The sequence below is a fragment of the Ambystoma mexicanum genome, unplaced genomic scaffold, assembly GCF_040938575.1.
Source record: "Ambystoma mexicanum isolate Mex_15411 unplaced genomic scaffold, UKY_AmexF1_1 Mex_scaf106, whole genome shotgun sequence".
Taxonomy (NCBI): domain Eukaryota; kingdom Metazoa; phylum Chordata; class Amphibia; order Caudata; family Ambystomatidae; genus Ambystoma; species Ambystoma mexicanum.
The window spans coordinates 171,664-196,870 of NW_027182332.1; the positions used below are offsets into that span (position 1 = coordinate 171,664).

A 25,207-nucleotide genomic window follows, 5' to 3' on the forward strand; every position below is an offset into this window, starting at 1 on the left:
CCCGTTTTATAGCGGAAATGTTGGACAGCATTATGAGGGCTGGAGCTACCTATTTACATATAATTAGCATACAGGTAGTGTGTTCATGGGTAATAAATCGACTTTCACATGTAATGCAGTACAGAGAATATTGAGTCCTTCAAGAGGCATGAAAGAAAGCCGTTATTGTGTTGATTGTTCTCTCCACCTCCCTGCAACAGAAACAGGATGGATGGATTAAAGTTATCCTACCAGACATAGGAGTCCTGAATGGGCCCACCAGTCTTATATATCTCGCCTGATCGAGCCTGATCGAGCGCTGATCGAGCGATGAGCGTGGTATCATGTTGCAAGTGGCTGCATGGCTTAGCTTACTAAATGCAAATGCATAAGAGTAATATTCTTAGCATTTCTAGAGCCTACGGCCACACCACACTAAGCAGTGTCGGGCCTAGTTAGTACCTGGATGGGAGACCGCCTGGGAATACCAGGTGCTGTAGGCTTTTTTGTGCTCCAAGTTCAGGAAGTGAGCCATTTCTCAATTGCCTTTCAAAACTGCAAGGTCTAGCCGACTAGATGCTTAAAAGTACAAAACTCACTAGGACCAGAGCCTACGGCCACACCACACTGAATGCGCCCGATCTCGTCTGATCTCGGAAGCTAAGCAGTGTCGGGCCTAGTTAGTACCTGGATGGGAGACCGCCTGGGAATACCAGGTGCTGTAGGCTTTTTTGTGCTCCAAGTTCAGGAAGTGAGCCATTTCTCAATTGCCTTTCAAAACTGCAAGGTCTAGCCGACTAGATGCTTAAAAGTACAAAACTCACTAGGCCCAGAACCTACGGCCACACCACACTGAATGCGCCCGATCTCGTCTGATCTCGGAAGCTAAGCAGTGTCGGGCCTAGTTAGTACCTGGATGGGAGACCGCCTGGGAATACCAGGTGCTGTAGGCTATTTTGTGCTCCATGATTAGTAATTGCACAACTTCTCAATTACTTTTCAAATTTGGTATGTTTCCAAAATAATTGTATCCCGTTTTATAGCGGAAATGTTGGACAACATTATGAGGGCTGGAGCTACCTATTTACATATAATTAGCATACAGGTAGTGTGTTCATGGGTAATAAATCGACTTTCACATGTAATGCAGTACAGAGAATATTGAGTCCTTCAAGAGGCATGAAAGAAAGCCGTTATTGTGTTGATTGTTCTCTCCACCTCCCTGCAACAGAAACAGGATGGATGGATTAAAGTTATCCTACCAGACATAGGAGTCCTGAATGGGCCCACCAGTCTTATATATCTCGCCTGATCGAGCCTGATCGAGCGATGAGCGTGGTATCATGTTGCAAGTGGCTGCATGGCTTAGCTTACTAAATGCAAATGCATAAGAGTAATATTCTTAGCATTTCTAGAGCCTACGGCCACACCACACTGAATGCGCCCGATCTCGTCTGATCTCGGAAGCTAAGCAGTGTTGGGCCTAGTTAGTACCTGGATGGGAGACCGCCTGGGAATACCAGGTGCTGTAGGCTTTTTTTTTGCTCCAAGTTCAGGAAGTGAGCCATTTCTCAATTGCCTTTCAAAACTGCAAGGTCTAGCCGACTAGATGCTTAAAAGTACAAAACTCACTAGGCCCAGAGCCTACGGCCACACCACACTGAATGCGCCTGATCTCGTCTGATCTCGGAAGCTAAGCAGTGTCGGGCCTAGTTAGTACCTGGATGGGAGACCGCATGGGAATACCAGGTGCTGTAGGCTTTTTTGTGCTCCAAGTTCAGGAAGTGAGCCATTTCTCAATTGCCTTTCAAAACTGCAAGGTCTAGCCGACTAGATGCTTAAAAGTACAAAACTCACTAGGCCCAGAGCCTACGGCCACACCACACTGAATGCGCCCGATCTCGTCTGATCTCGGAAGCTAAGCAGTGTCGGGCCTAGTTAGTACCTGGATGGGAGACCGCCTGGGAATATCAGGTGCTGTAGGCTTTTTTGTGCTCCAAGTTCAGGAAGTGAGCCATTTCTCAATTGCCTTTCAAAACTGCAAGGTCTAGCCGACTAGATGCTTAAAAGTACAAAACTCACTAGGCCCAGAGCCTACGGCCACACCACACTGAATGCGCCCGATCTCGTCTGATCTCGGAAGCTAAGCAGTGTCGGGCCTAGTTAGTACCTGGATGGGAGACCGCCTGGGAATACCAGGTGCTGTAGGCTATTTTGTGCTCCATGATTAGTAATTGCGCAACTTCTCAATTACTTTTCAAATTTGGTATGTTTCCAAAATAATTGTATCCCGTTTTATAGCGGAAATGTTGGACAGCATTATGAGGGCTGGAGCTACCTATTTACATATAATTAGCATACAGGTAGTGTGTTCATGGGTAATAAATCGACTTTCACATGTAATGCAGTACAGAGAATATTGAGTCCTTCAAGAGGCATGAAAGAAAGCCGTTATTGTGTTGATTGTTCTCTCCACCTCCCTGCAACAGAAACAGGATGGATGGATTAAAGTTATCCTACCAGACATAGGAGTCCTGAATGGGCCCACCAGTCTTATATATCTCGCCTGATCGAGCCTGATCGAGCGATGAGCGTGGTATCATGTTGCAAGTGGCTGCATGGCTTAGCTTACTAAATGCAAATGCATAAGAGTAATATTCTTAGCATTTCTAGAGCCTACGGCCACACCACACTGAATGCGCCCGATCTCGTCTGATCTCGGAAGCTAAGCAGTGTCGGGCCTAGTTAGTACCTGGATGGGAGACCGCCTGGGAATACCAGGTGCTGTAGGCTTTTTTTTTGCTCCAAGTTCAGGAAGTGAGCCATTTCTCAATTGCCTTTCAAAACTGCAAGGTCTAGCCGACTAGATGCTTAAAAGTACAAAACTCACTAGGCCCAGAGCCTACGGCCACACCACACTGAATGCGCCTGATCTCGTCTGATCTCGGAAGCTAAGCAGTGTCGGGCCTAGTTAGTACCTGGATGGGAGACCGCATGGGAATACCAGGTGCTGTAGGCTTTTTTGTGCTCCAAGTTCAGGAAGTGAGCCATTTCTCAATTGCCTTTCAAAACTGCAAGGTCTAGCCGACTAGATGCTTAAAAGTACAAAACTCACTAGGCCCAGAGCCTACGGCCACACCACACTGAATGCGCCCGATCTCGTCTGATCTCGGAAGCTAAGCAGTGTCGGGCCTAGTTAGTACCTGGATGGGAGACCGCCTGGGAATATCAGGTGCTGTAGGCTTTTTTGTGCTCCAAGTTCAGGAAGTGAGCCATTTCTCAATTGCCTTTCAAAACTGCAAGGTCTAGCCGACTAGATGCTTAAAAGTACAAAACTCACTAGGCCCAGAGCCTACGGCCACACCACACTGAATGCGCCCGATCTCGTCTGATCTCGGAAGCTAAGCAGTGTCGGGCCTAGTTAGTACCTGGATGGGAGACCGCCTGGGAATACCAGGTGCTGTAGGCTATTTTGTGCTCCATGATTAGTAATTGCGCAACTTCTCAATTACTTTTCAAATTTGGTATGTTTCCAAAATAATTGTATCCCGTTTTATAGCGGAAATGTTGGACAGCATTATGAGGGCTGGAGCTACCTATTTACATATAATTAGCATACAGGTAGTGTGTTCATGGGTAATAAATCGACTTTCACATGTAATGCAGTACAGAGAATATTGAGTCCTTCAAGAGGCATGAAAGAAAGCCGTTATTGTGTTGATTGTTCTCTCCACCTCCCTGCAACAGAAACAGGATGGATGGATTAAAGTTATCCTACCAGACATAGGAGTCCTGAATGGGCCCACCAGTCTTATATATCTCGCCTGATCGAGCCTGATCGAGCGATGAGCGTGGTATCATGTTGCAAGTGGCTGCATGGCTTAGCTTACTAAATGCAAATGCATAAGAGTAATATTCTTAGCATTTCTAGAGCCTACGGCCACACCACACTGAATGCGCCCGATCTCGTCTGATCTCGGAAGCTAAGCAGTGTCGGGCCTAGTTAGTACCTGGATGGGAGACCGCCTGGGAATACCAGGTGCTGTAGGCTTTTTTTTTGCTCCAAGTTCAGGAAGTGAGCCATTTCTCAATTGCCTTTCAAAACTGCAAGGTCTAGCCGACTAGATGCTTAAAAGTACAAAACTCACTAGGCCCAGAGCCTACGGCCACACCACACTGAATGCGCCTGATCTCGTCTGATCTCGGAAGCTAAGCAGTGTCGGGCCTAGTTAGTACCTGGATGGGAGACCGCCTGGGAATACCAGGTGCTGTAGGCTTTTTTGTGCTCCAAGTTCAGGAAGTGAGCCATTTCTCAATTGCCTTTCAAAACTGCAAGGTCTAGCCGACTAGATGCTTAAAAGTACAAAACTCACTAGGCCCAGAGCCTACGGCCACACCACACTGAATGCGCCCGATCTCGTCTGATCTCGGAAGCTAAGCAGTGTCGGGCCTAGTTAGTACCTGGATGGGAGACCGCCTGGGAATACCAGGTGCTGTAGGCTATTTTGTGCTCCATGATTAGTAATTGCGCAACTTCTCAATTACTTTTCAAATTTGGTATGTTTCCAAAATAATTGTATCCCGTTTTATAGCGGAAATGTTGGACAGCATTATGAGGGCTGGAGCTACCTATTTACATATAATTAGCATACAGGTAGTGTGTTCATGGGTAATAAATCGACTTTCACATGTAATGCAGTACAGAGAATATTGAGTCCTTCAAGAGGCATGAAAGAAAGCCGTTATTGTGTTGATTGTTCTCTCCACCTCCCTGCAACAGAAACAGGATGGATGGATTAAAGTTATCCTACCAGACATAGGAGTTCTGAATGGGCCCACCAGTCTTATATATCTCGCCTGATCGAGCCTGATCGAGCGCTGATCGAGCGATGAGCGTGGTATCATGTTGCAAGTGGCTGCATGGCTTAGCTTACTAAATGCAAATGCATAAGAGTAATATTCTTAGCATTTCTAGAGCCTACGGCCACACCACACTAAGCAGTGTCGGGCCTAGTTAGTACCTGGATGGGAGACCGCCTGGGAATACCAGGTGCTGTAGGCTTTTTTGTGCTCCAAGTTCAGGAAGTGAGCCATTTCTCAATTGCCTTTCAAAACTGCAAGGTCTAGCCGACTAGATGCTTAAAAGTACAAAACTCACTAGGACCAGAGCCTACGGCCACACCACACTGAATGCGCCCGATCTCGTCTGATCTCGGAAGCTAAGCAGTGTCGGGCCTAGTTAGTACCTGGATGGGAGACCGCCTGGGAATACCAGGTGCTGTAGGCTTTTTTGTGCTCCAAGTTCAGGAAGTGAGCCATTTCTCAATTGCCTTTCAAAACTGCAAGGTCTAGCCGACTAGATGCTTAAAAGTACAAAACTCACTAGGCCCAGAGCCTACGGCCACACCACACTGAATGCGCCCGATCTCGTCTGATCTCGGAAGCTAAGCAGTGTCGGGCCTAGTTAGTACCTGGATGGGAGACCGCCTGGGAATACCAGGTGCTGTAGGCTATTTTGTGCTCCATGATTAGTAATTGCACAACTTCTCAATTACTTTTCAAATTTGGTATGTTTCCAAAATAATTGTATCCCGTTTTATAGCGGAAATGTTGGACAACATTATGAGGGCTGGAGCTACCTATTTACATATAATTAGCATACAGGTAGTGTGTTCATGGGTAATAAATCGACTTTCACATGTAATGCAGTACAGAGAATATTGAGTCCTTCAAGAGGCATGAAAGAAAGCCGTTATTGTGTTGATTGTTCTCTCCACCTCCCTGCAACAGAAACAGGATGGATGGATTAAAGTTATCCTACCAGACATAGGAGTCCTGAATGGGCCCACCAGTCTTATATATCTCGCCTGATCGAGCCTGATCGAGCGATGAGCGTGGTATCATGTTGCAAGTGGCTGCATGGCTTAGCTTACTAAATGCAAATGCATAAGAGTAATATTCTTAGCATTTCTAGAGCCTACGGCCACACCACACTGAATGCGCCTGATCTCGTCTGATCTCGGAAGCTAAGCAGTGTCGGGCCTAGTTAGTACCTGGATGGGAGACCGCCTGGGAATACCAGGTGCTGTAGGCTTTTTTTTTGCTCCAAGTTCAGGAAGTGAGCCATTTCTCAATTGCCTTTCAAAACTGCAAGGTCTAGCCGACTATATGCTTAAAAGTACAAAACTCACTAGGCCCAGAGCCTACGGCCACACCACACTGAATGCGCCTGATCTCGTCTGATCTCGGAAGCTAAGCAGTGTCGGGCCTAGTTAGTACCTGGATGGGAGACCGCATGGGAATACCAGGTGCTGTAGGCTTTTTTGTGCTCCAAGTTCAGGAAGTGAGCCATTTCTCAATTGCCTTTCAAAACTGCAAGGTCTAGCCGACTAGATGCTTAAAAGTACAAAACTCACTAGGCCCAGAGCCTACGGCCACACCACACTGAATGCGCCCGATCTCGTCTGATCTCGGAAGCTAAGCAGTGTCGGGCCTAGTTAGTACCTGGATGGGAGACCGCCTGGCAATACCAGGTGCTGTAGGCTATTTTGTGCTCCATGATTAGTAATTGCACAACTTCTCAATTACTTTTCAAATTTGGTATGTTTCCAAAATAATTTTATCCCGTTTTATAGCGGAAATGTTGGACAACATTATGAGGGCTGGAGCTACCTATTTACATATAATTAGCATACAGGTAGTGTGTTCATGGGTAATAAATCGACTTTCACATGTAATGCAGTACAGAGAATATTGAGTCCTTCAAGAGGCATGAAAGAAAGCCGTTATTGTGTTGATTGTTCTCTCCACCTCCCTGCAACAGAAACAGGATGGATGGATTAAAGTTATCCTACCAGACATAGGAGTCCTGAATGGGCCCACCAGTCTTATATATCTCGCCTGATCGAGCCTGATCGAGCGATGAGCGTGGTATCATGTTGCAAGTGGCTGCATGGCTTAGCTTACTAAATGCAAATGCATAAGAGTAATATTCTTAGCATTTCTAGAGCCTACGGCCACACCACACTGAATGCGCCCGATCTCGTCTGATCTCGGAAGCTAAGCAGTGTCGGGCCTAGTTAGTACCTGGATGGGAGACCGCCTGGGAATACCAGGTGCTGTAGGCTTTTTTTTTGCTCCAAGTTCAGGAAGTGAGCCATTTCTCAATTGCCTTTCAAAACTGCAAGGTCTAGCCGACTAGATGCTTAAAAGTACAAAACTCACTAGGCCCAGAGCCTACGGCCACACCACACTGAATGCGCCTGATCTCGTCTGATCTCGGAAGCTAAGCAGTGTCGGGCCTAGTTAGTACCTGGATGGGAGACCGCATGGGAATACCAGGTGCTGTAGGCTTTTTTGTGCTCCAAGTTCAGGAAGTGAGCCATTTCTCAATTGCCTTTCAAAACTGCAAGGTCTAGCCGACTAGATGCTTAAAAGTACAAAACTCACTAGGCCCAGAGCCTACGGCCACACCACACTGAATGCGCCCGATCTCGTCTGATCTCGGAAGCTAAGCAGTGTCGGGCCTAGTTAGTACCTGGATGGGAGACCGCCTGGGAATATCAGGTGCTGTAGGCTTTTTTGTGCTCCAAGTTCAGGAAGTGAGCCATTTCTCAATTGCCTTTCAAAACTGCAAGGTCTAGCCGACTAGATGCTTAAAAGTACAAAACTCACTAGGCCCAGAGCCTACGGCCACACCACACTGAATGCGCCCGATCTCGTCTGATCTCGGAAGCTAAGCAGTGTCGGGCCTAGTTAGTACCTGGATGGGAGACCGCCTGGGAATACCAGGTGCTGTAGGCTATTTTGTGCTCCATGATTAGTAATTGCGCAACTTCTCAATTACTTTTCAAATTTGGTATGTTTCCAAAATAATTGTATCCCGTTTTATAGCGGAAATGTTGGACAGCATTATGAGGGCTGGAGCTACCTATTTACATATAATTAGCATACAGGTAGTGTGTTCATGGGTAATAAATCGACTTTCACATGTAATGCAGTACAGAGAATATTGAGTCCTTCAAGAGGCATGAAAGAAAGCCGTTATTGTGTTGATTGTTCTCTCCACCTCCCTGCAACAGAAACAGGATGGATGGATTAAAGTTATCCTACCAGACATAGGAGTCCTGAATGGGCCCACCAGTCTTATATATCTCGCCTGATCGAGCCTGATCGAGCGATGAGCGTGGTATCATGTTGCAAGTGGCTGCATGGCTTAGCTTACTAAATGCAAATGCATAAGAGTAATATTCTTAGCATTTCTAGAGCCTACGGCCACACCACACTGAATGCGCCCGATCTCGTCTGATCTCGGAAGCTAAGCAGTGTCGGGCCTAGTTAGTACCTGGATGGGAGACCGCCTGGGAATACCAGGTGCTGTAGGCTTTTTTTTTGCTCCAAGTTCAGGAAGTGAGCCATTTCTCAATTGCCTTTCAAAACTGCAAGGTCTAGCCGACTAGATGCTTAAAAGTACAAAACTCACTAGGCCCAGAGCCTACGGCCACACCACACTGAATGCGCCCGATCTCGTCTGATCTCGGAAGCTAAGCAGTGTCGGGCCTAGTTAGTACCTGGATGGGAGACCGCCTGGGAATACCAGGTGCTGTAGGCTTTTTTGTGCTCCAAGTTCAGGAAGTGAGCCATTTCTCAATTGCCTTTCAAAACTGCAAGGTCTAGCCGACTAGATGCTTAAAAGTACAAAACTCACTAGGCCCAGAGCCTACGGCCACACCACACTGAATGCGCCCGATCTCGTCTGATCTCGGAAGCTAAGCAGTGTCGGGCCTAGTTAGTACCTGGATGGGAGACCGCCTGGGAATACCAGGTGCTGTAGGCTTTTTTGTGCTCCAAGTTCAGGAAGTGAGCCATTTCTCAATTGCCTTTCAAAACTGCAAGGTCTAGCCGACTAGATGCTTAAAAGTACAAAACTCACTAGGCCCAGAGCCTACGGCCACACCACACTGAATGCGCCCGATCTCGTATGATCTCGGAAGCTAAGCAGTGTCGGGCCTAGTTAGTACCTGGATGGGAGACCGCCTGGGAATACCAGGTGCTGTAGGCTATTTTGTGCTCCATGATTAGTAATTGCGCAACTTCTCAATTACTTTTCAAATTTGGTATGTTTCCAAAATAATTGTATCCCGTTTTATAGCGGAAATGTTGGACAGCATTATGAGGGCTGGAGCTACCTATTTACATATAATTAGCATACAGGTAGTGTGTTCATGGGTAATAAATCGACTTTCACATGTAATGCAGTACAGAGAATATTGAGTCCTTCAAGAGGCATGAAAGAAAGCCGTTATTGTGTTGATTGTTCTCTCCACCTCCCTGCAACAGAAACAGGATGGATGGATTAAAGTTATCCTACCAGACATAGGAGTCCTGAATGGGCCCACCAGTCTTATATATCTCGCCTGATCGAGCCTGATCGAGCGCTGATCGAGCGATGAGCGTGGTATCATGTTGCAAGTGGCTGCATGGCTTAGCTTACTAAATGCAAATGCATAAGAGTAATATTCTTAGCATTTCTAGAGCCTACGGCCACACCACACTAAGCAGTGTCGGGCCTAGTTAGTACCTGGATGGGAGACCGCCTGGGAATACCAGGTGCTGTAGGCTTTTTTGTGCTCCAAGTTCAGGAAGTGAGCCATTTCTCAATTGCCTTTCAAAACTGCAAGGTCTAGCCGACTAGATGCTTAAAAGTACAAAACTCACTAGGACCAGAGCCTACGGCCACACCACACTGAATGCGCCCGATCTCGTCTGATCTCGGAAGCTAAGCAGTGTCGGGCCTAGTTAGTACCTGGATGGGAGACCGCCTGGGAATACCAGGTGCTGTAGGCTTTTTTGTGCTCCAAGTTCAGGAAGTGAGCCATTTCTCAATTGCCTTTCAAAACTGCAAGGTCTAGCCGACTAGATGCTTAAAAGTACAAAACTCACTAGGCCCAGAACCTACGGCCACACCACACTGAATGCGCCCGATCTCGTCTGATCTCGGAAGCTAAGCAGTGTCGGGCCTAGTTAGTACCTGGATGGGAGACCGCCTGGGAATACCAGGTGCTGTAGGCTATTTTGTGCTCCATGATTAGTAATTGCACAACTTCTCAATTACTTTTCAAATTTGGTATGTTTCCAAAATAATTGTATCCCGTTTTATAGCGGAAATGTTGGACAACATTATGAGGGCTGGAGCTACCTATTTACATATAATTAGCATACAGGTAGTGTGTTCATGGGTAATAAATCGACTTTCACATGTAATGCAGTACAGAGAATATTGAGTCCTTCAAGAGGCATGAAAGAAAGCCGTTATTGTGTTGATTGTTCTCTCCACCTCCCTGCAACAGAAACAGGATGGATGGATTAAAGTTATCCTACCAGACATAGGAGTCCTGAATGGGCCCACCAGTCTTATATATCTCGCCTGATCGAGCCTGATCGAGCGATGAGCGTGGTATCATGTTGCAAGTGGCTGCATGGCTTAGCTTACTAAATGCAAATGCATAAGAGTAATATTCTTAGCATTTCTAGAGCCTACGGCCACACCACACTGAATGCGCCCGATCTCGTCTGATCTCGGAAGCTAAGCAGTGTTGGGCCTAGTTAGTACCTGGATGGGAGACCGCCTGGGAATACCAGGTGCTGTAGGCTTTTTTTTTGCTCCAAGTTCAGGAAGTGAGCCATTTCTCAATTGCCTTTCAAAACTGCAAGGTCTAGCCGACTAGATGCTTAAAAGTACAAAACTCACTAGGCCCAGAGCCTACGGCCACACCACACTGAATGCGCCTGATCTCGTCTGATCTCGGAAGCTAAGCAGTGTCGGGCCTAGTTAGTACCTGGATGGGAGACCGCATGGGAATACCAGGTGCTGTAGGCTTTTTTGTGCTCCAAGTTCAGGAAGTGAGCCATTTCTCAATTGCCTTTCAAAACTGCAAGGTCTAGCCGACTAGATGCTTAAAAGTACAAAACTCACTAGGCCCAGAGCCTACGGCCACACCACACTGAATGCGCCCGATCTCGTCTGATCTCGGAAGCTAAGCAGTGTCGGGCCTAGTTAGTACCTGGATGGGAGACCGCCTGGGAATATCAGGTGCTGTAGGCTTTTTTGTGCTCCAAGTTCAGGAAGTGAGCCATTTCTCAATTGCCTTTCAAAACTGCAAGGTCTAGCCGACTAGATGCTTAAAAGTACAAAACTCACTAGGCCCAGAGCCTACGGCCACACCACACTGAATGCGCCCGATCTCGTCTGATCTCGGAAGCTAAGCAGTGTCGGGCCTAGTTAGTACCTGGATGGGAGACCGCCTGGGAATACCAGGTGCTGTAGGCTATTTTGTGCTCCATGATTAGTAATTGCGCAACTTCTCAATTACTTTTCAAATTTGGTATGTTTCCAAAATAATTGTATCCCGTTTTATAGCGGAAATGTTGGACAGCATTATGAGGGCTGGAGCTACCTATTTACATATAATTAGCATACAGGTAGTGTGTTCATGGGTAATAAATCGACTTTCACATGTAATGCAGTACAGAGAATATTGAGTCCTTCAAGAGGCATGAAAGAAAGCCGTTATTGTGTTGATTGTTCTCTCCACCTCCCTGCAACAGAAACAGGATGGATGGATTAAAGTTATCCTACCAGACATAGGAGTCCTGAATGGGCCCACCAGTCTTATATATCTCGCCTGATCGAGCCTGATCGAGCGATGAGCGTGGTATCATGTTGCAAGTGGCTGCATGGCTTAGCTTACTAAATGCAAATGCATAAGAGTAATATTCTTAGCATTTCTAGAGCCTACGGCCACACCACACTGAATGCGCCCGATCTCGTCTGATCTCGGAAGCTAAGCAGTGTCGGGCCTAGTTAGTACCTGGATGGGAGACCGCCTGGGAATACCAGGTGCTGTAGGCTTTTTTTTTGCTCCAAGTTCAGGAAGTGAGCCATTTCTCAATTGCCTTTCAAAACTGCAAGGTCTAGCCGACTAGATGCTTAAAAGTACAAAACTCACTAGGCCCAGAGCCTACGGCCACACCACACTGAATGCGCCTGATCTCGTCTGATCTCGGAAGCTAAGCAGTGTCGGGCCTAGTTAGTACCTGGATGGGAGACCGCATGGGAATACCAGGTGCTGTAGGCTTTTTTGTGCTCCAAGTTCAGGAAGTGAGCCATTTCTCAATTGCCTTTCAAAACTGCAAGGTCTAGCCGACTAGATGCTTAAAAGTACAAAACTCACTAGGCCCAGAGCCTACGGCCACACCACACTGAATGCGCCCGATCTCGTCTGATCTCGGAAGCTAAGCAGTGTCGGGCCTAGTTAGTACCTGGATGGGAGACCGCCTGGGAATATCAGGTGCTGTAGGCTTTTTTGTGCTCCAAGTTCAGGAAGTGAGCCATTTCTCAATTGCCTTTCAAAACTGCAAGGTCTAGCCGACTAGATGCTTAAAAGTACAAAACTCACTAGGCCCAGAGCCTACGGCCACACCACACTGAATGCGCCCGATCTCGTCTGATCTCGGAAGCTAAGCAGTGTCGGGCCTAGTTAGTACCTGGATGGGAGACCGCCTGGGAATACCAGGTGCTGTAGGCTATTTTGTGCTCCATGATTAGTAATTGCACAACTTCTCAATTACTTTTCAAATTTGGTATGTTTCCAAAATAATTTTATCCCGTTTTATAGCGGAAATGTTGGACAACATTATGAGGGCTGGAGCTACCTATTTACATATAATTAGCATACAGGTAGTGTGTTCATGGGTAATAAATCGACTTTCACATGTAATGCAGTACAGAGAATATTGAGTCCTTCAAGAGGCATGAAAGAAAGCCGTTATTGTGTTGATTGTTCTCTCCACCTCCCTGCAACAGAAACAGGATGGATGGATTAAAGTTATCCTACCAGACATAGGAGTCCTGAATGGGCCCACCAGTCTTATATATCTCGCCTGATCGAGCCTGATCGAGCGATGAGCGTGGTATCATGTTGCAAGTGGCTGCATGGCTTAGCTTACTAAATGCAAATGCATAAGAGTAATATTCTTAGCATTTCTAGAGCCTACGGCCACACCACACTAAGCAGTGTCGGGCCTAGTTAGTACCTGGATGGGAGACCGCCTGGGAATACCAGGTGCTGTAGGCTTTTTTGTGCTCCAAGTTCAGGAAGTGAGCCATTTCTCAATTGCCTTTCAAAACTGCAAGGTCTAGCCGACTAGATGCTTAAAAGTACAAAACTCACTAGGACCAGAGCCTACGGCCACACCACACTGAATGCGCCCGATCTCGTCTGATCTTGGAAGCTAAGCAGTGTCGGGCCTAGTTAGTACCTGGATGGGAGACCGCCTGGGAATACCAGGTGCTGTAGGCTTTTTTGTGCTCCAAGTTCAGGAAGTGAGCCATTTCTCAATTGCCTTTCAAAACTGCAAGGTCTAGCCGACTAGATGCTTAAAAGTACAAAACTCACTAGGCCCAGAGCCTACGGCCACACCACACTGAATGCGCCCGATCTCGTCTGATCTCGGAAGCTAAGCAGTGTCGGGCCTAGTTAGTACCTGGATGGGAGACCGCCTGGGAATACCAGGTGCTGTAGGCTTTTTTGTGCTCCAAGTTCAGGAAGTGAGCCATTTCTCAATTGCCTTTCAAAACTGCAAGGTCTAGCCGACTAGATGCTTAAAAGTACAAAACTCACTAGGCCCAGAGCATACGGCCACACCACACTGAATGCGCCCGATCTCGTCTGATCTCGGAAGCTAAGCAGTGTCGGGCCTAGTTAGTACCTGGATGGGAGACCGCCTGGGAATACCAGGTGCTGTAGGCTATTTTGTGCTCCATGATTAGTAATTGCGCAACTTCTCAATTACTTTTCAAATTTGGTATGTTTCCAAAATAATTGTATCCCGTTTTATAGCGGAAATGTTGGACAGCATTATGAGGGCTGGAGCTACCTATTTACATATAATTAGCATACAGGTAGTGTGTTCATGGGTAATAAATCGACTTTCACATGTAATGCAGTACAGAGAATATTGAGTCCTTCAAGAGGCATGAAAGAAAGCCGTTATTGTGTTGATTGTTCTCTCCACCTCCCTGCAACAGAAACAGGATGGATGGATTAAAGTTATCCTACCAGACATAGGAGTTCTGAATGGGCCCACCAGTCTTATATATCTCGCCTGATCGAGCCTGATCGAGCGCTGATCGAGCGATGAGCGTGGTATCATGTTGCAAGTGGCTGCATGGCTTAGCTTACTAAATGCAAATGCATAAGAGTAATATTCTTAGCATTTCTAGAGCCTACGGCCACACCACACTAAGCAGTGTCGGGCCTAGTTAGTACCTGGATGGGAGACCGCCTGGGAATACCAGGTGCTGTAGGCTTTTTTGTGCTCCAAGTTCAGGAAGTGAGCCATTTCTCAATTGCCTTTCAAAACTGCAAGGTCTAGCCGACTAGATGCTTAAAAGTACAAAACTCACTAGGACCAGAGCCTACGGCCACACCACACTGAATGCGCCCGATCTCGTCTGATCTCGGAAGCTAAGCAGTGTCGGGCCTAGTTAGTACCTGGATGGGAGACCGCCTGGGAATACCAGGTGCTGTAGGCTTTTTTGTGCTCCAAGTTCAGGAAGTGAGCCATTTCTCAATTGCCTTTCAAAACTGCAAGGTCTAGCCGACTAGATGCTTAAAAGTACAAAACTCACTAGGCCCAGAGCCTACGGCCACACCACACTGAATGCGCCCGATCTCGTCTGATCTCGGAAGCTAAGCAGTGTCGGGCCTAGTTAGTACCTGGATGGGAGACCGCCTGGGAATACCAGGTGCTGTAGGCTTTTTTGTGCTCCAAGTTCAGGAAGTGAGCCATTTCTCAATTGCCTTTCAAAACTGCAAGGTCTAGCCGACTAGATGCTTAAAAGTACAAAACTCACTAGGCCCAGAGCCTACGGCCACACCACACTGAATGCGCCCGATCTCGTATGATCTCGGAAGCTAAGCAGTGTCGGGCCTAGTTAGTACCTGGATGGGAGACCGCCTGGGAATACCAGGTGCTGTAGGCTATTTTGTGCTCCATGATTAGTAATTGCGCAACTTCTCAATTACTTTTCAAATTTGGTATGTTTCCAAAATAATTGTATCCCGTTTTATAGCGGAAATGTTGGACAGCATTATGAGGGCTGGAGCTACCTATTTACATATAATTAGCATACAGGTAGTGTGTTCATGGGTAATAAATCGACTTTCACATGTAATGCAGTACAGAGAATATTGAGTCCTTCAAGAGGCATGAAAGAAAGCCGTTATTGTGTTGATTGTTCTCTCCACCTCCCTGCAACAGAAACAGGATGGATGGATTAAAGTTATCCTACCAGACATAGGAGTCCTGAATGGGCCCACCAGTCTTATATATCTCGCCTGATCGAGCCTGATCGAGCGCTGATCGAGCGATGAGCGTGGTATCATGTTGCAAGTGGCTGCATGGCTTAGCTTACTAAATGCAAATGCATAAGAGTAATATTCTTAGCATTTCTAGAGCCTACGGCCACACCACACTAAGCAGTGTCGGGCCTAGTTAGTACCTGGATGGGAGACCGCCTGGGAATACCAGGTGCTGTAGGCTTTTTTGTGCTCCAAGTTCAGGAAGTGAGCCATTTCTCAATTGCCTTTCAAAACTGCAAGGTCTAGCCGACTAGATGCTTAAAAGTACAAAACTCACTAGGACCAGAGCCTACGGCCACACCACACTGAATGCGCCCGATCTCGTCTGATCTCGGAAGCTAAGCAGTGTCGGGCCTAGTTAGTACCTGGATGGGAGACCGCCTGGGAATACCAGGTGCTGTAGGCTTTTTTGTGCTCCAAGTTCAGGAAGTGAGCCATTTCTCAATTGCCTTTCAAAACTGCAAGGTCTAGCCGACTAGATGCTTAAAAGTACAAAACTCACTAGGCCCAGAACCTACGGCCACACCACACTGAATGCGCCCGATCTCGTCTGATCTCGGAAGCTAAGCAGTGTCGGGCCTAGTTAGTACCTGGATGGGAGACCGCCTGGGAATACCAGGTGCTGTAGGCTATTTTGTGCTCCATGATTAGTAATTGCACAACTTCTCAATTACTTTTCAAATTTGGTATGTTTCCAAAATAATTGTATCCCGTTTTATAGCGGAAATGTTGGACAACATTATGAGGGCTGGAGCTACCTATTTACATATAATTAGCATACAGGTAGTGTGTTCATGGGTAATAAATCGACTTTCACATGTAATGCAGTACAGAGAATATTGAGTCCTTCAAGAGGCATGAAAGAAAGCCGTTATTGTGTTGATTGTTCTCTCCACCTCCCTGCAACAGAAACAGGATGGATGGATTAAAGTTATCCTACCAGACATAGGAGTCCTGAATGGGCCCACCAGTCTTATATATCTCGCCTGATCGAGCCTGATCGAGCGATGAGCGTGGTATCATGTTGCAAGTGGCTGCATGGCTTAGCTTACTAAATGCAAATGCATAAGAGTAATATTCTTAGCATTTCTAGAGCCTACGGCCACACCACACTGAATGCGCCCGATCTCGTCTGATCTCGGAAGCTAAGCAGTGTTGGGCCTAGTTAGTACCTGGATGGGAGACCGCCTGGGAATACCAGGTGCTGTAGGCTTTTTTTTTGCTCCAAGTTCAGGAAGTGAGCCATTTCTCAATTGCCTTTCAAAACTGCAAGGTCTAGCCGACTAGATGCTTAAAAGTACAAAACTCACTAGGCCCAGAGCCTACGGCCACACCACACTGAATGCGCCTGATCTCGTCTGATCTCGGAAGCTAAGCAGTGTCGGGCCTAGTTAGTACCTGGATGGGAGACCGCATGGGAATACCAGGTGCTGTAGGCTTTTTTGTGCTCCAAGTTCAGGAAGTGAGCCATTTCTCAATTGCCTTTCAAAACTGCAAGGTCTAGCCGACTAGATGCTTAAAAGTACAAAACTCACTAGGCCCAGAGCCTACGGCCACACCACACTGAATGCGCCCGATCTCGTCTGATCTCGGAAGCTAAGCAGTGTCGGGCCTAGTTAGTACCTGGATGGGAGACCGCCTGGGAATATCAGGTGCTGTAGGCTTTTTTGTGCTCCAAGTTCAGGAAGTGAGCCATTTCTCAATTGCCTTTCAAAACTGCAAGGTCTAGCCGACTAGATGCTTAAAAGTACAAAACTCACTAGGCCCAGAGCCTACGGCCACACCACACTGAATGCGCCCGATCTCGTCTGATCTCGGAAGCTAAGCAGTGTCGGGCCTAGTTAGTACCTGGATGGGAGACCGCCTGGGAATACCAGGTGCTGTAGGCTATTTTGTGCTCCATGATTAGTAATTGCGCAACTTCTCAATTACTTTTCAAATTTGGTATGTTTCCAAAATAATTGTATCCCGTTTTATAGCGGAAATGTTGGACAGCATTATGAGGGCTGGAGCTACCTATTTACATATAATTAGCATACAGGTAGTGTGTTCATGGGTAATAAATCGACTTTCACATGTAATGCAGTACAGAGAATATTGAGTCCTTCAAGAGGCATGAAAGAAAGCCGTTATTGTGTTGATTGTTCTCTCCACCTCCCTGCAACAGAAACAGGATGGATGGATTAAAGTTATCCTACCAGACATAGGAGTCCTGAATGGGCCCACCAGTCTTATATATCTCGCCTGATCGAGCCTGATCGAGCGATGAGCGTGGTATCATGTTGCAAGTGGCTGCATGGCTTAGCTTACTAAATGCAAATGCATAAGAGTAATATTCTTAGCATTTCTAGAGCCTACGGCCACACCACACTAAGCAGTGTCGGGCCTAGTTAGTACCTGGATGGGAGACCGCCTGGGAATACCAGGTGCTGTAGGCTTTTTTGTGCTCCAAGTTCAGGAAGTGAGCCATTTCTCAATTGCCTTTCAAAACTGCAAGGTCTAGCCGACTAGATGCTTAAAAGTACAAAACTCACTAGGACCAGAGCCTACGGCCACACCACACTGAATGCGCCCGATCTCGTCTGATCTTGGAAGCTAAGCAGTGTCGGGCCTAGTTAGTACCTGGATGGGAGACCGCCTGGGAATACCAGGTGCTGTAGGCTTTTTTGTGCTCCAAGTTCAGGAAGTGAGCCATTTCTCAATTGCCTTTCAAAACTGCAAGGTCTAGCCGACTAGATGCTTAAAAGTACAAAACTCACTAGGCCCAGAGCCTACGGCCACACCACACTGAATGCGCCCGATCTCGTCTGATCTCGGAAGCTAAGCAGTGTCGGGCCTAGTTAGTACCTGGATGGGAGACCGCCTGGGAATACCAGGTGCTGTAGGCTTTTTTGTGCTCCAAGTTCAGGAAGTGAGCCATTTCTCAATTGCCTTTCAAAACTGCAAGGTCTAGCCGACTAGATGCTTAAAAGTACAAAACTCACTAGGCCCAGAGCCTACGGCCACACCACACTGAATGCGCCCGATCTCGTCTGATCTCGGAAGCTAAGCAGTGTCGGGCCTAGTTAGTACCTGGATGGGAGACCGCCTGGGAATACCAGGTGCTGTAGGCTATTTTGTGCTCCATGATTAGTAATTGCGCAACTTCTCAATTACTTTTCAAATTTGGTATGTTTCCAAAATAATTGTATCCCGTTTTATAGCGGAAATGTTGGACAGCATTATGAGGGCTGGAGCTACCTATTTACATATAATTAGCATACAGGTAGTGTGTTCATGGGTAATAAATCGACTTTCACATGTAATGCAGTACAGAGAATATTGAGTCCTTCAAGAGGCATGAAAGAAAGCCGTTATTGTGTTGATTGTTCTCTCCACCTCCCTGCAACAGAAACAGGATGGATGGATTAAAGTTATCCTACCAGACATAGGAGTTCTGAATGGGCCCACCAGTCTTATATATCTCGCCTGATCGAGCCTGATCGAGCGATGAGCGTGGTATCATGTTGCAAGTGGCTGCATGGCTTAGCTTACTAAATGCAAATGCATAAGAGTAATATTCTTAGCATTTCTAGAGCCTACGGCCACACCACACTAAGCAGTGTCGGGCCTAGTTAGTACCTGGATGGGAGACCGCCTGGGAATACCAGGTGCTGTAGGCTTTTTTGTGCTCCAAGTTCAGGAAGTGAGCCATTTCTCAATTGCCTTTCAAAACTGCAAGGTCTAGCCGACTAGATGCTTAAAAGTACAAAACTCACTAGGACCAGAGCCTACGGCCACACCACACTGAATGCGCCCGATCTCGTCTGATCTCGGAAGCTAAGCAGTGTCGGGCCTAGTTAGTACCTGGATGGGAGACCGCCTGGGAATACCAGGTGCTGTAGGCTTTTTTGTGCTCCAAGTTCAGGAAGTGAGCCATTTCTCAATTGCCTTTCAAAACTGCAAGGTCTAGCCGACTAGATGCTTAAAAGTACAAAACTCACTAGGCCCAGAGCCTACGGCCACACCACACTGAATGCGCCCGATCTCGTCTGATCTCGGAAGCTAAGCAGTGTCGGGCCTAGTTAGTACCTGGATGGGAGACCGCCTGGGAATACCAGGTGCTGTAGGCTATTTTGTGCTCCATGATTAGTAATTGCACAACTTCTCAATTACTTTTCAAATTTGGTATGTTTCCAAAATAATTGTATCCCGTTTTATAGCGGAAATGTTGGACAACATTATGAGGGCTGGAGCTACCTATTTACATATAATTAGCATACAGGTAGTGTGTTCATGGGTAATAAATCGACTTTCACATGTAATGCAGTACAGAGAATATTGAGTCCTTCAAGAGGCATGAAAGAAAGCCGTTATTGTGTTGATTGTTCTCTCCACCTCCCTGCAACAGAAACAGGATGGATGGATTAAAGTTATCCTACCAGACATAGGAGTCCTGAATGGGCCCACCAGTCTTATATATCTCGCCTGATCGAGCCTGATCGAGCGATGAGCGTGGTATCATGTTGCAAGTGGCTGCATGGCTTAGCTTACTAAATGCAAATGCATAAGAGTAATATTCTTAGCATTTCTAGAGCCTACGGCCACACCACACTGAATGCGCCTGATCTCGTCTGATCTCGGAAGCTAAGCAGTGTCGGGCCTAGTTAGTACCTGGATGGGAGACCGCCTGGGAATACCAGGTGCTGTAGGCTTTTTTTTTGCTCCAAGTTCAGGAAGTGAGCCATTTCTCAATTGCCTTTCAAAACTGCAAGGTCTAGCCGACTATATGCTTAAAAGTACAAAACTCACTAGGCCCAGAGCCTACGGCCACACCACACTGAATGCGCCTGATCTCGTCTGATCTCGGAAGCTAAGCAGTGTCGGGCCTAGTTAGTACCTGGATGGGAGACCGCATGGGAATACCAGGTGCTGTAGGCTTTTTTGTGCTCCAAGTTCAGGAAGTGAGCCATTTCTCAATTGCCTTTCAAAACTGCAAGGTCTAGCCGACTAGATGCTTAAAAGTACAAAACTCACTAGGCCCAGAGCCTACGGCCACACCACACTGAATGCGCCCGATCTCGTCTGATCTCGGAAGCTAAGCAGTGTCGGGCCTAGTTAGTACCTGGATGGGAGACCGCCTGGCAATACCAGGTGCTGTAGGCTATTTTGTGCTCCATGATTAGTAATTGCACAACTTCTCAATTACTTTTCAAATTTGGTATGTTTCCAAAATAATTTTATCCCGTTTTATAGCGGAAATGTTGGACAACATTATGAGGGCTGGAGCTACCTATTTACATATAATTAGCATACAGGTAGTGTGTTCATGGGTAATAAATCGACTTTCACATGTAATGCAGTACAGAGAATATTGAGTCCTTCAAGAGGCATGAAAGAAAGCCGTTATTGTGTTGATTGTTCTCTCCACCTCCCTGCAACAGAAACAGGATGGATGGATTAAAGTTATCCTACCAGACATAGGAGTCCTGAATGGGCCCACCAGTCTTATATATCTCGCCTGATCGAGCCTGATCGAGCGATGAGCGTGGTATCATGTTGCAAGTGGCTGCATGGCTTAGCTTACTAAATGCAAATGCATAAGAGTAATATTCTTAGCATTTCTAGAGCCTACGGCCACACCACACTGAATGCGCCCGATCTCGTCTGATCTCGGAAGCTAAGCAGTGTCGGGCCTAGTTAGTACCTGGATGGGAGACCGCCTGGGAATACCAGGTGCTGTAGGCTTTTTTTTTGCTCCAAGTTCAGGAAGTGAGCCATTTCTCAATTGCCTTTCAAAACTGCAAGGTCTAGCCGACTAGATGCTTAAAAGTACAAAACTCACTAGGCCCAGAGCCTACGGCCACACCACACTGAATGCGCCTGATCTCGTCTGATCTCGGAAGCTAAGCAGTGTCGGGCCTAGTTAGTACCTGGATGGGAGACCGCATGGGAATACCAGGTGCTGTAGGCTTTTTTGTGCTCCAAGTTCAGGAAGTGAGCCATTTCTCAATTGCCTTTCAAAACTGCAAGGTCTAGCCGACTAGATGCTTAAAAGTACAAAACTCACTAGGCCCAGAGCCTACGGCCACACCACACTGAATGCGCCCGATCTCGTCTGATCTCGGAAGCTAAGCAGTGTCGGGCCTAGTTAGTACCTGGATGGGAGACCGCCTGGGAATATCAGGTGCTGTAGGCTTTTTTGTGCTCCAAGTTCAGGAAGTGAGCCATTTCTCAATTGCCTTTCAAAACTGCAAGGTCTAGCCGACTAGATGCTTAAAAGTACAAAACTCACTAGGCCCAGAGCCTACGGCCACACCACACTGAATGCGCCCGATCTCGTCTGATCTCGGAAGCTAAGCAGTGTCGGGCCTAGTTAGTACCTGGATGGGAGACCGCCTGGGAATACCAGGTGCTGTAGGCTATTTTGTGCTCCATGATTAGTAATTGCGCAACTTCTCAATTACTTTTCAAATTTGGTATGTTTCCAAAATAATTGTATCCCGTTTTATAGCGGAAATGTTGGACAGCATTATGAGGGCTGGAGCTACCTATTTACATATAATTAGCATACAGGTAGTGTGTTCATGGGTAATAAATCGACTTTCACATGTAATGCAGTACAGAGAATATTGAGTCCTTCAAGAGGCATGAAAGAAAGCCGTTATTGTGTTGATTGTTCTCTCCACCTCCCTGCAACAGAAACAGGATGGATGGATTAAAGTTATCCTACCAGACATAGGAGTCCTGAATGGGCCCACCAGTCTTATATATCTCGCCTGATCGAGCCTGATCGAGCGATGAGCGTGGTATCATGTTGCAAGTGGCTGCATGGCTTAGCTTACTAAATGCAAATGCATAAGAGTAATATTCTTAGCATTTCTAGAGCCTACGGCCACACCACACTGAATGCGCCCGATCTCGTCTGATCTCGGAAGCTAAGCAGTGTCGGGCCTAGTTAGTACCTGGATGGGAGACCGCCTGGGAATACCAGGTGCTGTAGGCTTTTTTTTTGCTCCAAGTTCAGGAAGTGAGCCATTTCTCAATTGCCTTTCAAAACTGCAAGGTCTAGCCGACTAGATGCTTAAAAGTACAAAACTCACTAGGCCCAGAGCCTACGGCCACACCACACTGAATGCGCCTGATCTCGTCTGATCTCGGAAGCTAAGCAGTGTCGGGCCTAGTTAGTACCTGGATGGGAGACCGCATGGGAATACCAGGTGCTGTAGGCTTTTTTGTGCTCCAAGTTCAGGAAGTGAGCCATTTCTCAATTGCCTTTCAAAACTGCAAGGTCTAGCCGACTAGATGCTTAAAAGTACAAAACTCACTAGGCCCAGAGCCTACGGCCACACCACACTGAATGCGCCCGATCTCGTCTGATCTCGGAAGCTAAGCAGTGTCGGGCCTAGTTAGTACCTGGATGGGAGACCGCCTGGGAATACCAGGTGCTGTAGGCTTTTTTGTGCTCCAAGTTCAGGAAGTGAGCCATTTCTCAATTGCCTTTCAAAACTGCAAGGTCTAGCCGACTAGATGCTTAAAAGTACAAAACTCACTAGGCCCAGAGCCTACGGCCACACCACACTGAATGCGCCCGATCTCGTCTGATCTCGGAAGCTAAGCAGTGTCGGGCCTAGTTAGTACCTGGATGGGAGACCGCCTGGGAATACCAGGTGCTGTAGGCTATTTTGTGCTCCATGATTAGTAATTGCGCAACTTCTCAATTACTTTTCAAATTTGGTATGTTTCCAAAATAATTGTATCCCGTTTTATAGCGGAAATGTTGGACAGCATTATGAGGGCTGGAGCTACCTATTTACATATAATTAGCATACAGGTAGTGTGTTCATGGGTAATAAATCGACTTTCACATGTAATGCAGTACAGAGAATATTGAGTCCTTCAAGAGGCATGAAAGAAAGCCGTTATTGTGTTGATTGTTCTCTCCACCTCCCTGCAACAGAAACAGGATGGATGGATTAAAGTTATCCTACCAGACATAGGAGTCCTGAATGGGCCCACCAGTCTTATATATCTCGCCTGATCGAGCCTGATCGAGCGCTGATCGAGCGATGAGCGTGGTATCATGTTGCAAGTGGCTGCATGGCTTAGCTTACTAAATGCAAATGCATAAGAGTAATATTCTTAGCATTTCTAGAGCCTACGGCCACACCACACTAAGCAGTGTCGGGCCTAGTTAGTACCTGGATGGGAGACCGCCTGGGAATACCAGGTGCTGTAGGCTTTTTTGTGCTCCAAGTTCAGGAAGTGAGCCATTTCTCAATTGCCTTTCAAAACTGCAAGGTCTAGCCGACTAGATGCTTAAAAGTACAAAACTCACTAGGCCCAAAGCCTACTGCCACACCACACTGAATGCGCCCGATCTCGTCTGATCTCGGAAGCTAAGCAGTGTCGGGCCTAGTTAGTACCTGGATGGGAGACCGCCTGGGAATACCAGGTGCTGTAGGCTATTTTGTGCTCCATGATTAGTAATTGCACAACTTCTCAATTACTTTTCAAATTTGGTATGTTTCCAAAATAATTTTATCCCGTTTTATAGCGGAAATGTTGGACAACATTATGAGGGCTGGAGCTACCTATTTACATATAATTAGCATACAGGTAGTGTGTTCATGGGTAATAAATCGACTTTCACATGTAATGCAGTACAGAGAATATTGAGTCCTTCAAGAGGCATGAAAGAAAGCCGTTATTGTGTTGATTGTTCTCTCCACCTCCCTGCAACAGAAACAGGATGGATGGATTAAAGTTATCCTACCAGACATAGGAGTCCTGAATGGGCCCACCAGTCTTATATATCTCGCCTGATCGAGCCTGATCGAGCGATGAGCGTGGTATCATGTTGCAAGTGGCTGCATGGCTTAGCTTACTAAATGCAAATGCATAAGAGTAATATTCTTAGCATTTCTAGAGCCTACGGCCACACCACACTAAGCAGTGTCGGGCCTAGTTAGTACCTGGATGGGAGACCGCCTGGGAATACCAGGTGCTGTAGGCTTTTTTGTGCTCCAAGTTCAGGAAGTGAGCCATTTCTCAATTGCCTTTCAAAACTGCAAGGTCTAGCCGACTAGATGCTTAAAAGTACAAAACTCACTAGGACCAGAGCCTACGGCCACACCACACTGAATGCGCCCGATCTCGTCTGATCTTGGAAGCTAAGCAGTGTCGGGCCTAGTTAGTACCTGGATGGGAGACCGCCTGGGAATACCAGGTGCTGTAGGCTTTTTTGTGCTCCAAGTTCAGGAAGTGAGCCATTTCTCAATTGCCTTTCAAAACTGCAAGGTCTAGCCGACTAGATGCTTAAAAGTACAAAACTCACTAGGCCCAGAGCCTACGGCCACACCACACTGAATGCGCCCGATCTCGTCTGATCTCGGAAGCTAAGCAGTGTCGGGCCTAGTTAGTACCTGGATGGGAGACCGCCTGGGAATACCAGGTGCTGTAGGCTTTTTTGTGCTCCAAGTTCAGGAAGTGAGCCATTTCTCAATTGCCTTTCAAAACTGCAAGGTCTAGCCGACTAGATGCTTAAAAGTACAAAACTCACTAGGCCCAGAGCATACGGCCACACCACACTGAATGCGCCCGATCTCGTCTGATCTCGGAAGCTAAGCAGTGTCGGGCCTAGTTAGTACCTGGATGGGAGACCGCCTGGGAATACCAGGTGCTGTAGGCTATTTTGTGCTCCATGATTAGTAATTGCGCAACTTCTCAATTACTTTTCAAATTTGGTATGTTTCCAAAATAATTGTATCCCGTTTTATAGCGGAAATGTTGGACAGCATTATGAGGGCTGGAGCTACCTATTT

At 46.9% G+C, this 25,207-nt stretch overlaps 68 non-coding genes across 68 annotated transcripts; all 68 read left to right on the plus strand.

The window, feature by feature from the left end:
* The first annotated feature begins 588 nt into the window (after positions 1–588).
* Positions 589–707, plus strand: LOC138553348 (5S ribosomal RNA). The gene has a single exon (XR_011297010.1). It is a non-coding gene; the product is annotated as a 5S ribosomal RNA (ribosomal RNA).
* A 106-nt stretch (positions 708–813) lies between these two features.
* LOC138552753 (5S ribosomal RNA) lies at positions 814–932 on the plus strand. The gene has a single exon (XR_011296431.1). It is a non-coding gene; the product is annotated as a 5S ribosomal RNA (ribosomal RNA).
* A 463-nt stretch (positions 933–1,395) lies between these two features.
* LOC138551602 (5S ribosomal RNA) lies at positions 1,396–1,514 on the plus strand. The gene has a single exon (XR_011295315.1). It is a non-coding gene; the product is annotated as a 5S ribosomal RNA (ribosomal RNA).
* A 107-nt stretch (positions 1,515–1,621) lies between these two features.
* On the plus strand, positions 1,622–1,740 carry LOC138552827 (5S ribosomal RNA). The gene has a single exon (XR_011296505.1). It is a non-coding gene; the product is annotated as a 5S ribosomal RNA (ribosomal RNA).
* A 106-nt stretch (positions 1,741–1,846) lies between these two features.
* LOC138552532 (5S ribosomal RNA) lies at positions 1,847–1,965 on the plus strand. The gene has a single exon (XR_011296214.1). It is a non-coding gene; the product is annotated as a 5S ribosomal RNA (ribosomal RNA).
* A 106-nt stretch (positions 1,966–2,071) lies between these two features.
* LOC138553349 (5S ribosomal RNA) lies at positions 2,072–2,190 on the plus strand. Its single transcript, XR_011297011.1, has one exon. It is a non-coding gene; the product is annotated as a 5S ribosomal RNA (ribosomal RNA).
* Positions 2,191–2,653: 463 nt separating this feature from the next.
* Positions 2,654–2,772, plus strand: LOC138553350 (5S ribosomal RNA). Its single transcript, XR_011297012.1, has one exon. It is a non-coding gene; the product is annotated as a 5S ribosomal RNA (ribosomal RNA).
* Positions 2,773–2,879: 107 nt separating this feature from the next.
* LOC138552828 (5S ribosomal RNA) lies at positions 2,880–2,998 on the plus strand. Its single transcript, XR_011296506.1, has one exon. It is a non-coding gene; the product is annotated as a 5S ribosomal RNA (ribosomal RNA).
* Positions 2,999–3,104: 106 nt separating this feature from the next.
* Positions 3,105–3,223, plus strand: LOC138552533 (5S ribosomal RNA). Its single transcript, XR_011296215.1, has one exon. It is a non-coding gene; the product is annotated as a 5S ribosomal RNA (ribosomal RNA).
* Positions 3,224–3,329: 106 nt separating this feature from the next.
* Positions 3,330–3,448, plus strand: LOC138553351 (5S ribosomal RNA). The gene has a single exon (XR_011297013.1). It is a non-coding gene; the product is annotated as a 5S ribosomal RNA (ribosomal RNA).
* A 463-nt stretch (positions 3,449–3,911) lies between these two features.
* Positions 3,912–4,030, plus strand: LOC138553352 (5S ribosomal RNA). Its single transcript, XR_011297014.1, has one exon. It is a non-coding gene; the product is annotated as a 5S ribosomal RNA (ribosomal RNA).
* Positions 4,031–4,137: 107 nt separating this feature from the next.
* LOC138552640 (5S ribosomal RNA) lies at positions 4,138–4,256 on the plus strand. Its single transcript, XR_011296320.1, has one exon. It is a non-coding gene; the product is annotated as a 5S ribosomal RNA (ribosomal RNA).
* Positions 4,257–4,362: 106 nt separating this feature from the next.
* LOC138553353 (5S ribosomal RNA) lies at positions 4,363–4,481 on the plus strand. Its single transcript, XR_011297015.1, has one exon. It is a non-coding gene; the product is annotated as a 5S ribosomal RNA (ribosomal RNA).
* Positions 4,482–5,147: 666 nt separating this feature from the next.
* LOC138553354 (5S ribosomal RNA) lies at positions 5,148–5,266 on the plus strand. Its single transcript, XR_011297016.1, has one exon. It is a non-coding gene; the product is annotated as a 5S ribosomal RNA (ribosomal RNA).
* Positions 5,267–5,372: 106 nt separating this feature from the next.
* Positions 5,373–5,491, plus strand: LOC138553356 (5S ribosomal RNA). The gene has a single exon (XR_011297017.1). It is a non-coding gene; the product is annotated as a 5S ribosomal RNA (ribosomal RNA).
* Positions 5,492–5,954: 463 nt separating this feature from the next.
* Positions 5,955–6,073, plus strand: LOC138552641 (5S ribosomal RNA). Its single transcript, XR_011296321.1, has one exon. It is a non-coding gene; the product is annotated as a 5S ribosomal RNA (ribosomal RNA).
* Positions 6,074–6,180: 107 nt separating this feature from the next.
* LOC138552829 (5S ribosomal RNA) lies at positions 6,181–6,299 on the plus strand. The gene has a single exon (XR_011296507.1). It is a non-coding gene; the product is annotated as a 5S ribosomal RNA (ribosomal RNA).
* A 106-nt stretch (positions 6,300–6,405) lies between these two features.
* LOC138553117 (5S ribosomal RNA) lies at positions 6,406–6,524 on the plus strand. Its single transcript, XR_011296793.1, has one exon. It is a non-coding gene; the product is annotated as a 5S ribosomal RNA (ribosomal RNA).
* Positions 6,525–6,987: 463 nt separating this feature from the next.
* LOC138553357 (5S ribosomal RNA) lies at positions 6,988–7,106 on the plus strand. The gene has a single exon (XR_011297018.1). It is a non-coding gene; the product is annotated as a 5S ribosomal RNA (ribosomal RNA).
* A 107-nt stretch (positions 7,107–7,213) lies between these two features.
* On the plus strand, positions 7,214–7,332 carry LOC138552830 (5S ribosomal RNA). The gene has a single exon (XR_011296508.1). It is a non-coding gene; the product is annotated as a 5S ribosomal RNA (ribosomal RNA).
* Positions 7,333–7,438: 106 nt separating this feature from the next.
* LOC138552534 (5S ribosomal RNA) lies at positions 7,439–7,557 on the plus strand. Its single transcript, XR_011296216.1, has one exon. It is a non-coding gene; the product is annotated as a 5S ribosomal RNA (ribosomal RNA).
* A 106-nt stretch (positions 7,558–7,663) lies between these two features.
* Positions 7,664–7,782, plus strand: LOC138553358 (5S ribosomal RNA). The gene has a single exon (XR_011297019.1). It is a non-coding gene; the product is annotated as a 5S ribosomal RNA (ribosomal RNA).
* Positions 7,783–8,245: 463 nt separating this feature from the next.
* On the plus strand, positions 8,246–8,364 carry LOC138553360 (5S ribosomal RNA). Its single transcript, XR_011297021.1, has one exon. It is a non-coding gene; the product is annotated as a 5S ribosomal RNA (ribosomal RNA).
* A 107-nt stretch (positions 8,365–8,471) lies between these two features.
* On the plus strand, positions 8,472–8,590 carry LOC138553361 (5S ribosomal RNA). The gene has a single exon (XR_011297022.1). It is a non-coding gene; the product is annotated as a 5S ribosomal RNA (ribosomal RNA).
* A 106-nt stretch (positions 8,591–8,696) lies between these two features.
* LOC138553362 (5S ribosomal RNA) lies at positions 8,697–8,815 on the plus strand. Its single transcript, XR_011297023.1, has one exon. It is a non-coding gene; the product is annotated as a 5S ribosomal RNA (ribosomal RNA).
* A 106-nt stretch (positions 8,816–8,921) lies between these two features.
* LOC138552612 (5S ribosomal RNA) lies at positions 8,922–9,040 on the plus strand. Its single transcript, XR_011296292.1, has one exon. It is a non-coding gene; the product is annotated as a 5S ribosomal RNA (ribosomal RNA).
* Positions 9,041–9,706: 666 nt separating this feature from the next.
* Positions 9,707–9,825, plus strand: LOC138553363 (5S ribosomal RNA). The gene has a single exon (XR_011297024.1). It is a non-coding gene; the product is annotated as a 5S ribosomal RNA (ribosomal RNA).
* Positions 9,826–9,931: 106 nt separating this feature from the next.
* LOC138552754 (5S ribosomal RNA) lies at positions 9,932–10,050 on the plus strand. Its single transcript, XR_011296432.1, has one exon. It is a non-coding gene; the product is annotated as a 5S ribosomal RNA (ribosomal RNA).
* Positions 10,051–10,513: 463 nt separating this feature from the next.
* On the plus strand, positions 10,514–10,632 carry LOC138551719 (5S ribosomal RNA). Its single transcript, XR_011295431.1, has one exon. It is a non-coding gene; the product is annotated as a 5S ribosomal RNA (ribosomal RNA).
* A 107-nt stretch (positions 10,633–10,739) lies between these two features.
* Positions 10,740–10,858, plus strand: LOC138552831 (5S ribosomal RNA). The gene has a single exon (XR_011296509.1). It is a non-coding gene; the product is annotated as a 5S ribosomal RNA (ribosomal RNA).
* Positions 10,859–10,964: 106 nt separating this feature from the next.
* LOC138552536 (5S ribosomal RNA) lies at positions 10,965–11,083 on the plus strand. Its single transcript, XR_011296218.1, has one exon. It is a non-coding gene; the product is annotated as a 5S ribosomal RNA (ribosomal RNA).
* A 106-nt stretch (positions 11,084–11,189) lies between these two features.
* LOC138553364 (5S ribosomal RNA) lies at positions 11,190–11,308 on the plus strand. Its single transcript, XR_011297025.1, has one exon. It is a non-coding gene; the product is annotated as a 5S ribosomal RNA (ribosomal RNA).
* A 463-nt stretch (positions 11,309–11,771) lies between these two features.
* LOC138553365 (5S ribosomal RNA) lies at positions 11,772–11,890 on the plus strand. Its single transcript, XR_011297026.1, has one exon. It is a non-coding gene; the product is annotated as a 5S ribosomal RNA (ribosomal RNA).
* A 107-nt stretch (positions 11,891–11,997) lies between these two features.
* On the plus strand, positions 11,998–12,116 carry LOC138552832 (5S ribosomal RNA). The gene has a single exon (XR_011296510.1). It is a non-coding gene; the product is annotated as a 5S ribosomal RNA (ribosomal RNA).
* A 106-nt stretch (positions 12,117–12,222) lies between these two features.
* On the plus strand, positions 12,223–12,341 carry LOC138552537 (5S ribosomal RNA). The gene has a single exon (XR_011296219.1). It is a non-coding gene; the product is annotated as a 5S ribosomal RNA (ribosomal RNA).
* A 106-nt stretch (positions 12,342–12,447) lies between these two features.
* LOC138553366 (5S ribosomal RNA) lies at positions 12,448–12,566 on the plus strand. The gene has a single exon (XR_011297027.1). It is a non-coding gene; the product is annotated as a 5S ribosomal RNA (ribosomal RNA).
* A 655-nt stretch (positions 12,567–13,221) lies between these two features.
* Positions 13,222–13,340, plus strand: LOC138552967 (5S ribosomal RNA). The gene has a single exon (XR_011296645.1). It is a non-coding gene; the product is annotated as a 5S ribosomal RNA (ribosomal RNA).
* A 106-nt stretch (positions 13,341–13,446) lies between these two features.
* On the plus strand, positions 13,447–13,565 carry LOC138553367 (5S ribosomal RNA). The gene has a single exon (XR_011297028.1). It is a non-coding gene; the product is annotated as a 5S ribosomal RNA (ribosomal RNA).
* Positions 13,566–13,671: 106 nt separating this feature from the next.
* Positions 13,672–13,790, plus strand: LOC138552953 (5S ribosomal RNA). Its single transcript, XR_011296631.1, has one exon. It is a non-coding gene; the product is annotated as a 5S ribosomal RNA (ribosomal RNA).
* A 666-nt stretch (positions 13,791–14,456) lies between these two features.
* Positions 14,457–14,575, plus strand: LOC138553368 (5S ribosomal RNA). Its single transcript, XR_011297029.1, has one exon. It is a non-coding gene; the product is annotated as a 5S ribosomal RNA (ribosomal RNA).
* Positions 14,576–14,681: 106 nt separating this feature from the next.
* On the plus strand, positions 14,682–14,800 carry LOC138553369 (5S ribosomal RNA). Its single transcript, XR_011297030.1, has one exon. It is a non-coding gene; the product is annotated as a 5S ribosomal RNA (ribosomal RNA).
* A 106-nt stretch (positions 14,801–14,906) lies between these two features.
* On the plus strand, positions 14,907–15,025 carry LOC138552613 (5S ribosomal RNA). The gene has a single exon (XR_011296293.1). It is a non-coding gene; the product is annotated as a 5S ribosomal RNA (ribosomal RNA).
* A 666-nt stretch (positions 15,026–15,691) lies between these two features.
* On the plus strand, positions 15,692–15,810 carry LOC138553371 (5S ribosomal RNA). The gene has a single exon (XR_011297032.1). It is a non-coding gene; the product is annotated as a 5S ribosomal RNA (ribosomal RNA).
* Positions 15,811–15,916: 106 nt separating this feature from the next.
* LOC138552756 (5S ribosomal RNA) lies at positions 15,917–16,035 on the plus strand. Its single transcript, XR_011296434.1, has one exon. It is a non-coding gene; the product is annotated as a 5S ribosomal RNA (ribosomal RNA).
* A 463-nt stretch (positions 16,036–16,498) lies between these two features.
* On the plus strand, positions 16,499–16,617 carry LOC138551838 (5S ribosomal RNA). Its single transcript, XR_011295543.1, has one exon. It is a non-coding gene; the product is annotated as a 5S ribosomal RNA (ribosomal RNA).
* A 107-nt stretch (positions 16,618–16,724) lies between these two features.
* On the plus strand, positions 16,725–16,843 carry LOC138552834 (5S ribosomal RNA). The gene has a single exon (XR_011296512.1). It is a non-coding gene; the product is annotated as a 5S ribosomal RNA (ribosomal RNA).
* A 106-nt stretch (positions 16,844–16,949) lies between these two features.
* Positions 16,950–17,068, plus strand: LOC138552538 (5S ribosomal RNA). Its single transcript, XR_011296220.1, has one exon. It is a non-coding gene; the product is annotated as a 5S ribosomal RNA (ribosomal RNA).
* Positions 17,069–17,174: 106 nt separating this feature from the next.
* Positions 17,175–17,293, plus strand: LOC138553372 (5S ribosomal RNA). The gene has a single exon (XR_011297033.1). It is a non-coding gene; the product is annotated as a 5S ribosomal RNA (ribosomal RNA).
* A 655-nt stretch (positions 17,294–17,948) lies between these two features.
* On the plus strand, positions 17,949–18,067 carry LOC138552968 (5S ribosomal RNA). The gene has a single exon (XR_011296646.1). It is a non-coding gene; the product is annotated as a 5S ribosomal RNA (ribosomal RNA).
* Positions 18,068–18,173: 106 nt separating this feature from the next.
* On the plus strand, positions 18,174–18,292 carry LOC138553373 (5S ribosomal RNA). Its single transcript, XR_011297034.1, has one exon. It is a non-coding gene; the product is annotated as a 5S ribosomal RNA (ribosomal RNA).
* Positions 18,293–18,398: 106 nt separating this feature from the next.
* On the plus strand, positions 18,399–18,517 carry LOC138553374 (5S ribosomal RNA). The gene has a single exon (XR_011297035.1). It is a non-coding gene; the product is annotated as a 5S ribosomal RNA (ribosomal RNA).
* Positions 18,518–19,172: 655 nt separating this feature from the next.
* On the plus strand, positions 19,173–19,291 carry LOC138553375 (5S ribosomal RNA). The gene has a single exon (XR_011297036.1). It is a non-coding gene; the product is annotated as a 5S ribosomal RNA (ribosomal RNA).
* A 106-nt stretch (positions 19,292–19,397) lies between these two features.
* On the plus strand, positions 19,398–19,516 carry LOC138553376 (5S ribosomal RNA). Its single transcript, XR_011297037.1, has one exon. It is a non-coding gene; the product is annotated as a 5S ribosomal RNA (ribosomal RNA).
* A 463-nt stretch (positions 19,517–19,979) lies between these two features.
* On the plus strand, positions 19,980–20,098 carry LOC138552643 (5S ribosomal RNA). The gene has a single exon (XR_011296323.1). It is a non-coding gene; the product is annotated as a 5S ribosomal RNA (ribosomal RNA).
* A 107-nt stretch (positions 20,099–20,205) lies between these two features.
* On the plus strand, positions 20,206–20,324 carry LOC138552835 (5S ribosomal RNA). Its single transcript, XR_011296513.1, has one exon. It is a non-coding gene; the product is annotated as a 5S ribosomal RNA (ribosomal RNA).
* Positions 20,325–20,430: 106 nt separating this feature from the next.
* Positions 20,431–20,549, plus strand: LOC138553118 (5S ribosomal RNA). Its single transcript, XR_011296794.1, has one exon. It is a non-coding gene; the product is annotated as a 5S ribosomal RNA (ribosomal RNA).
* A 463-nt stretch (positions 20,550–21,012) lies between these two features.
* LOC138553377 (5S ribosomal RNA) lies at positions 21,013–21,131 on the plus strand. Its single transcript, XR_011297038.1, has one exon. It is a non-coding gene; the product is annotated as a 5S ribosomal RNA (ribosomal RNA).
* A 107-nt stretch (positions 21,132–21,238) lies between these two features.
* LOC138552836 (5S ribosomal RNA) lies at positions 21,239–21,357 on the plus strand. Its single transcript, XR_011296514.1, has one exon. It is a non-coding gene; the product is annotated as a 5S ribosomal RNA (ribosomal RNA).
* A 106-nt stretch (positions 21,358–21,463) lies between these two features.
* Positions 21,464–21,582, plus strand: LOC138552539 (5S ribosomal RNA). Its single transcript, XR_011296221.1, has one exon. It is a non-coding gene; the product is annotated as a 5S ribosomal RNA (ribosomal RNA).
* Positions 21,583–21,688: 106 nt separating this feature from the next.
* On the plus strand, positions 21,689–21,807 carry LOC138553378 (5S ribosomal RNA). Its single transcript, XR_011297039.1, has one exon. It is a non-coding gene; the product is annotated as a 5S ribosomal RNA (ribosomal RNA).
* A 463-nt stretch (positions 21,808–22,270) lies between these two features.
* LOC138553379 (5S ribosomal RNA) lies at positions 22,271–22,389 on the plus strand. The gene has a single exon (XR_011297040.1). It is a non-coding gene; the product is annotated as a 5S ribosomal RNA (ribosomal RNA).
* A 107-nt stretch (positions 22,390–22,496) lies between these two features.
* Positions 22,497–22,615, plus strand: LOC138552837 (5S ribosomal RNA). The gene has a single exon (XR_011296515.1). It is a non-coding gene; the product is annotated as a 5S ribosomal RNA (ribosomal RNA).
* Positions 22,616–22,721: 106 nt separating this feature from the next.
* LOC138553380 (5S ribosomal RNA) lies at positions 22,722–22,840 on the plus strand. Its single transcript, XR_011297041.1, has one exon. It is a non-coding gene; the product is annotated as a 5S ribosomal RNA (ribosomal RNA).
* Positions 22,841–22,946: 106 nt separating this feature from the next.
* On the plus strand, positions 22,947–23,065 carry LOC138553382 (5S ribosomal RNA). The gene has a single exon (XR_011297043.1). It is a non-coding gene; the product is annotated as a 5S ribosomal RNA (ribosomal RNA).
* Positions 23,066–23,731: 666 nt separating this feature from the next.
* LOC138552947 (5S ribosomal RNA) lies at positions 23,732–23,850 on the plus strand. Its single transcript, XR_011296625.1, has one exon. It is a non-coding gene; the product is annotated as a 5S ribosomal RNA (ribosomal RNA).
* Positions 23,851–24,505: 655 nt separating this feature from the next.
* LOC138552969 (5S ribosomal RNA) lies at positions 24,506–24,624 on the plus strand. Its single transcript, XR_011296647.1, has one exon. It is a non-coding gene; the product is annotated as a 5S ribosomal RNA (ribosomal RNA).
* A 106-nt stretch (positions 24,625–24,730) lies between these two features.
* Positions 24,731–24,849, plus strand: LOC138553383 (5S ribosomal RNA). Its single transcript, XR_011297044.1, has one exon. It is a non-coding gene; the product is annotated as a 5S ribosomal RNA (ribosomal RNA).
* Positions 24,850–24,955: 106 nt separating this feature from the next.
* Positions 24,956–25,074, plus strand: LOC138552954 (5S ribosomal RNA). The gene has a single exon (XR_011296632.1). It is a non-coding gene; the product is annotated as a 5S ribosomal RNA (ribosomal RNA).
* The last annotated feature ends 133 nt before the right edge of the window (positions 25,075–25,207 follow it).